Consider the following 7590-nt stretch of genomic DNA (forward strand, 5'->3'; position numbering starts at 1 on the left):
ACCTGATCTGGGCCGTAATTTGGCCCAGAACGTGCTAGGCTTTTAACGGGCCGGATCTCATATGGGCCATTGTTAGGCCCGGAACGTGGCAGGCCATTAATGGACCGGATCAAATATGGCCCGGCATTTGGCCCAAAACATGGCAGCCAGTTAATGGGCCGGCCTACTAGGGTCCTCAAAATCTTGTGGGCCTACAACTGGGCCGACTCATTAATGTCGGCGAAATCTCGTGGGCCTTTAGCTGGGCCGGCCCATTATGGTCCACAAAAATCTTGTGGGCCTTCACCTCGGCCGGCCCATTATGGCCCACAAAAATCTTGGGGGCCTTTACCTGGGCTGGCCCATTATGGCCCGCAAAATTTTGTGGGCCTTTAGCTGGGCCAGCCCATTATGGTCCGCAAAATCTCGTGGGCCTTTAGCTGGGCCAGCCCATTATGGTCCGCAAAATCTTGCGGGCCTTTAGTTGGGCCGGCCCATTTAAACTTTATGGGCCGGTCCACGTGTCAACATATCATAGGCGCATCTCGCCCATTGGATAAGTGACACCTGTGCCAACGCGGAGCTGACACGTGTTTCCTTCAGCCAATCAGAATTTTACACGTGGAAAATCACCATTGGTCCGGGCTGTTAACGGGTTATCGGATCCAAAACCAGACCTGATAGCTTAATGGCGTTCCGTTACGGTGGATGCCATGTGTCGGTCGCCCTTGACGAAAGCACTTCTGTGACGCGCGATTTATCGTCATGGAAGTGGACACTTCCGTGATGATAATTTTGGTAATGTCATGGAACACTTCTACGACAGCACAGGTATGACTATCTCGATTCGGTCATAAAATTGTCATGGTTGTACATGCATGACAGAAAACGTGACCTACTGTGACAAATACATATCATCACGGAAGTGTATTTTTTTGTAGTGCAAGGGGGGCGCGCCAAGGGGGAGTCCTACTTGGACCCCCGATCCAAGTAGGATTCGCCCCCCTCCTTTCCTTTCCGGAGAAGGGGGGAAGGGGAAAGAGGTGGAGGAGAAGAAGGAAAGGGGGGCCGCCCCCAACCCTAGTCCAATTTGGTTTGGGCTTGGGGGGGGGGCGCCTCCACCTGGCCGCCGCCTCCTCTCTCCACTAGGGCCCATGAAGGCCCATTAACTCCCTGGGGGGTTCCGGTTCACCCCGGGCATAAAAACTGAAGACCGAAGACCGAAACCGAAAAGACCGAGACTGAACTCGAAAAGACCAAACTAGAAAAGACCGAAGAAAATACGGTCTGCACAAATAGAAGGCCGAATTAGTTATGGTCTGATCGGTCCTACTGTCTTCAGGACCGAATAGACCATATAGACCGAGTAGCCCATACGCAAGAGGCCCATATGGCCAGCCCAATGGTCACGCACAACACGAGTACACGTCCTCCTCCTCGCCTCATGATTCACATGAACGCATCCGGCAGCCAATTCACTCCATTCTTTTTCTCTCCCACTAGGAACCTAGCCGCTGCACGCCGCCCGTCGCCCACCGCTGTGGCCCGACGCCCCATGCCCATGAGATGCGAGCCGGTGACGACCGCCGCATCGAGACACGCGGCGCGCCCCTGATCGATGAAGATCAGCGCCCGAGCCCCGCCCACGACCAGTGGAAACCAGCACCCCGTGCCGCCATCCCCGACCCCCCGCGCCGTCAGTCGCTCCACTGTCTGCGACACGGCCGTCCGCTGCCGCTGACGACCGCCGCATCGAGGCACCCGGCGCGCCCCTAATCGATGAAGATCGGCGTCCCGAGCCAAGGGCCCGATCAATGGAGACCGGCGCCCCGCGCCGCCATCCCCGACCCGCAGTCAATCGCTCCACTGCCCGCAACACGGCCGTCCGCCGCCGGTGCTCCGCGCCCTGATGACTGGTTCAGCATCTGCACTCCATCACCACTCATCACCACCGGTCTTCTTCAACTCTGTTCGTCGGCTCGCTGCCTACTGCCCTCTTTCGTTTCTCCACATCGCAGCTGAAGGTGAGCATCTACTTCATGTCTCTATGTACATCATCTGTGATTCCCATGAAAACAAATTAGGTACATGCCTTCCCATGTTAGCTGCAGCTAATTTGTTATCTGTCATCAGATCCCAAATATCCTTCCTGTTGTGAAACTAATGATGTGAGCACACCCAGCATAATAGCCATCTAAATGCATGTCCTATTATGTTTATGTGGCTAGTTCTTTTTGGTTTTTATCATTGTCAAATTGTATTATTTCTATCTGCTCTAATACTGAATATCTTTTTGCTCTTTTGTAGATATATATAGCCGAATCTGAATCTGAACATCATGATGCACACATAGTAATTTGTTTGATTGTTTGTTCCTCATCTTGTAGTAATCTTGAAAACTGTACTAGGTACTGATTGCATTTGTCATCAACCAAACACACTCCACTCTAGCACTGTCCATTTGTCATCAACCAAACACACTCCACTCCAACACTCTCCTCGCATGCTAGAAATAAGCCAACTTTTCTATGAACTAGCAGAAGATGTTACCAACACTAAGATTATGAAATTTTATTGAATACTTGACTTGTTGCAGAGATGATTGAAGAATTAGGGAAAGCACAAGGTCCATGGTGGTGCTGAAATTGATTTGTTTGATGTCAAGTACTATGTTATCAAGTACTAAGTGATGCTGGTCTGCTGTTTGCTACTTGTGATCTTCTTACTTTGTGTCAAATATAAATGGTGTTGCTTGTTATCTTCTCACTTCTTGTCAAATGTAAATGTTGTTGCTTTTTATCTTCTTACTTTCTATCAAATATAAATGATATGCATACATGATTCTTGCTGCTGGACTATGATTCATGAATCTTTTTACTTCTTGTCATATATGAATCTTGTTATTTCCTGTCAAATATAAACATAGAATTGTACTGGAAGTATCATGAATATGAGTTGTAGCAATTAATTTTGTCTGTTTGGTCGGGACCGAAGACCGAATTGTAAAGACCGAAGACTGAATAGTTAAGAACCGAAAAGACCGAAATTATTTTGGTCTTCAATTATGAAACACCAAATTCTTAGAAGACCGAAAAGACCGGACTGAACAAACCGAAAAGACCGAACGCCCGGGCTGAGTTCCGGTAACCCCCCGGTACTCCGGAAAATGTCCGAACCTTTCCGAAACTATTCCGGTATCCAAACATAACCTTCCAATATATCAATCTTTACGTCTCGACCATTTCGAGACTCCTCGTCATGTCTGTGGTCTCATCCGAGACTCCGAACAAACTTCGGTTCATCAAATCACTTAACTCATAATACAAATCGTCATCGAACGTTAAGCGTGCGGACCCTACGGGTTCGAGAACTATGTAGACATGACCGAGACACATCTCCAGTCAATAACCAATAGCGGAACCTAGATGCTCATATTGGCTCCTATATATTCTACGATGATCTTTATCGGTTAAACTGCATAACAACATACGTTGTTCCCTTTGTCATCGGTATGTTACTTGCCCGAGATTCGATCGTCGGTGTCATCATACCTAGTTCAATCTCGTTACCGGCAAGTCTCTTTAGACGTTCCGTAATGCATCATCCCGTGACTAACTCATTAGTCACATTGTTTGCAAGGCTCATAGGGATGTGCATTACCGAGAGGGCCCAGAGATACCTCTCCGATACACGGAGTGACAAATCCTAATCTCGATCTATGCCAACTCAACAAACACCATCGGAGACACCTGTAGAGCATATTTATAATCACCCATTTACATTGTGACGTTTGATAGCACACAAGGTGTTCCTCCGGTATTCGGGAGTTGCATAATCTCATTGTCCGAGGAACATGTATAAGTCATGATGAAAGCAATAGCAATAAAACTAAACAATCATTAATGCTAAGCTAACGGATGGGTCTTGTCCATCACATCATTCTCTAATGATGTGACCCCGTTCATCAAATGACAACACATGTCTATGGTCAGGAAACTTAACCATCTTTAATTAACGAGCTAGTCAAGTAGATGCATACTAGGGACACTCTATTTGTCTATGTATTCACACATGTACTAAGTTTCCGGTTAATACAATTCTAGCATGAATAATAAACATTTATCATGATATAAGGAAATATAAATAACAACTTTATTATTGCCTCTAGGGCATATTTCCTTCAGTCTCCCACTTGCACTAGAGTCAATAATCTAGATTACATAGTAATGATTCTAACACCCATGGAGTCTTGGTGTTGATCATGTTTTGCTCGTGAGTGAGGCTTAGTCAATGGGTCTGCAACATTCATATTCGTATGTAACTTAAAAATCTCTATGTCTCCCTCCTTGACTTGACCGCGGATGGAATTGAAGCGTCTCTTGATGTGCTTGGTTCTCTTGTGAAATCTGGTTTCCTTTGCCAAGGCAATTGCACCAGTATTGTCACAAAAGATTTTCATTCGACCTGATGCACTAGGTATTACACCTAGATCAGATATGAACTCCTTCATCCATACTCCTTCATTTTCTGCTTCCGAAGTAGCTATGTACTCCGCTTGACACGTAGATCCTGCCACGACGCTCTGCTTGGAACTGCACCAACTGATAGCTCCACCATTCAATGTAAATACGTATCCGGTTTGTGACTTAGAGTCATCGGGATCAGTGTCAAAGCTTGCATCGACGTAACCATTTACGATGAGCTCTTTGTCACCTCCATAAACTAGAAACATATCCTTAGTCCTTTTCAGGTATTTCAGGATGTTCTTGACCGCTGTCCAGTGATCCACTCCTGGATTACTTTGGTACCTTCCTGCTAAACTAATATCAAGGCACACATCAGGTCTGGTACACAACATTGCATACATGATAGAACCTATGGCTGAGGCATAGGGAATGACTTTCATTTTCTCTCTATCTTCTGAAGTGGTCGGGCACTGAGTCTGACTCAACTTCACACCTTGTAACATAGGCAAGAACCCTTTCTTTGACTGATCCATTTTGAACTTCTTCAAAACTTTATCAAGGTATGTGCTTTGTGAAAGTCCAATTAAGCGTCTTGATCTATCTCTATAGATCTTGATGCCCAATATATAAGCAGCTTCACCGAGGTCTTTCATTGAAAAATTCTTATTCAAGTATCCTTTTATGCTATTTAGAAATTCAGTATCATTTCCGGTCAACAATATGTCATCCACATATAATATCAGAAATGCTACAGAGCTCCCACTCACTTTTTTGTAAATACAGGCTTCTCCAAAAGTCTGTATAAAACCATATGCTTTTATCACACTATCAAAGCGTATATTCCAACTCCGAGAGGCTTGCACCAGTCCATAAATGGATCGTTGGAGCTTGCACACTTTGTTAGCACCTTTTGGATCAACAAAACCTTCTGGTTGCATCATATACAACTCTTCTTTAAGATATCCATTAAGGAATGCAGTTTTGACATCCATTTGCCAAATTTCATAATCATAAAATGCGGCAATTGCTAACATGATTCAGACAGACTTAAGCATCGCTACGGGTGAGAAGGTCTGATCGTAGTCAACTCCTTGAACTTGTCGAAAACCTTTTGCAACAAGTCGAGCTTTGTAGGCAGTAACATTACGGTCAGCGTCAGTCTTCTTCTTGAAGATCCATTTATTCTCTATGGCTTGCCGATCATCGGGCAAGTCAACCAAAGTCCACACTTTGTTCATACATGGATCCCATCGTAGGTTCCTCATGGTCAAGTAACATGACCTCCAGAACAGGATTACCGTACCACTCTGGTGCGGATCTTACTCTGGTTGACCTACGAGGTTCGGTAGTAACTTGATCAGAAGTTTCATGATCGTCATCATTAGCTTCCTCACTAATTGGTGTAGGAATCACTGGAACTAATTTTTGTGATGGACTACTTTCCAATTCGGGAGAAGGTACAATTACCTCATGAACTTCTTTCGAGAGAAACTCCTTCTCTAGAAAGGATCCATTCTTAGCAACGAATATCTTGCCTTCGTATCTTTGATAGAAGGTGTACCCAACTGTCTCCTTTGGGAATCCTATGAAGGCACATTTCTCCGATTTGGGTTCGAGCTTATCAGGTTGAAGCTTTTTCACATAAGCATCGCATCCCCAAACTTTAAGAAACGACAACTTGGGTTTCTTGCCAAACCACAGTTCATATGGTGCCGTCTCAACGGATTTAGACAGTGCCCTATTTGACGTGATTGCAACCGTCTCTAAAGCATAACCCCAAAACGATAGCGGTAAATCAGTAAGAGACATCATAGATCGCACCATATCTAATAAAGTGCGGTTACGACGTTCGGACACACCATTACGCTGTGGTGTTCCAGGTGGCGTGAGTTGCGAAACTATTCCACACTGTTTCAAATGAAGACCAAACTCATAACTCAAATATTCTCCTCCACGATCAGATCGTAGAAACTTTATTTTCTTGTTACGATGATTTTCCACTTCACTCTGAAATTCTTTGAACTTTTCAAATGTTTCAGACTTATGTTTCATCAAGTAGATATACCCATATCTTCTCAAATCATCTGTGAAGGTCAGAAAATAGCAATACCCGCCCCGAGCCTCAACACTCATTGGACCGCATACATCAATATGTATTATTTCCAACAAGTCTGTTGCTCGCTCCGTTGTTCTGGAGAACGGAGTCTTAGTCATCTTGCCCATGAGGCATGGTTCACAAGCATCAAGTGATTCATAATCAAGAGATTCCATTAGCCCATCAGCATGGAGTTTCTTCATGCGCTTTACACCAATATGACCTAAACGGCAGTGCGACAAATAAGTTGCACTATCATTATTAACCTTACATCTTTTGGCTTCAATATTATGAATATGTGTATCACTACAATCGACATTCAAGAAGAATAGACCACTCATCAAAGGTGCATGACCATAAAAGATATTACTCATATAAATAGAACAACCATTATTCTCTGATTTAAATGAATAACCGTCTCGCATCAAACAAGATCCAGATATAATGTTCATGCTCAACGCTAGCACCAAATAACAATTATTTAGGTCTAAAACTAATCCCGACGATAGATGTAGAGGTAGCGTGCCAACATCGATCACATCGACTTCGGAACCATTTCCCACACGCATCGTCACCTCGGCCTTAGCCAATCTTCATTTAATCCGTAGCCCCTTTTTCGAGTTGCAAGTATGAGCAACAGAACTAGTATCAAATACCCAGGCACTACTACGAGCATTAGTAAGGTACACATCAATAATATGTATATCAAATATACCTTTCACTTTGCCATCTTTCTTATCCGCCAAATACTTGGGGCAGTTCCGCTTCCAGTGACCAGTCCCTTTGTAGTAGAAGCACTCAGTCTCAGGCTTAGGTCCAGACTTGGGCTTCTTCACCTGAACAGCAACTTGCTTGCCATTCTTCTTGAAGTTCCCCTTCTTCCCTTTGCCCTTTTTCTTGAAACTAGTGGCCTTGTTAACCATCAACACTTGATGCTCCTTCTTGATTTCTACCTCCACAGCCTTTAGCATTGCGAAGAGCTCGGGAATTGTTTTATCCATCCCTTGCATATTATAGTTCATCATGAAGCTTTTGTAGCTTGGTGGCAGT

At 44.5% G+C, this 7590-nt stretch overlaps 1 long non-coding RNA gene across 1 annotated transcript; it reads left to right on the plus strand.

The window, feature by feature from the left end:
• Positions 1-1412: 1412 nt before the first annotated feature.
• On the plus strand, positions 1413-2828 carry LOC123141354 (uncharacterized). Its single transcript, XR_006470231.1, has 2 exons — positions 1413-2003; positions 2576-2828. It is a non-coding gene; the product is annotated as an uncharacterized lncRNA (long non-coding RNA).
• The last annotated feature ends 4762 nt before the right edge of the window (positions 2829-7590 follow it).

This window comes from Triticum aestivum, chromosome 6D (assembly GCF_018294505.1).
Source record: "Triticum aestivum cultivar Chinese Spring chromosome 6D, IWGSC CS RefSeq v2.1, whole genome shotgun sequence".
NCBI lineage: Eukaryota > Viridiplantae > Streptophyta > Magnoliopsida > Poales > Poaceae > Triticum > Triticum aestivum.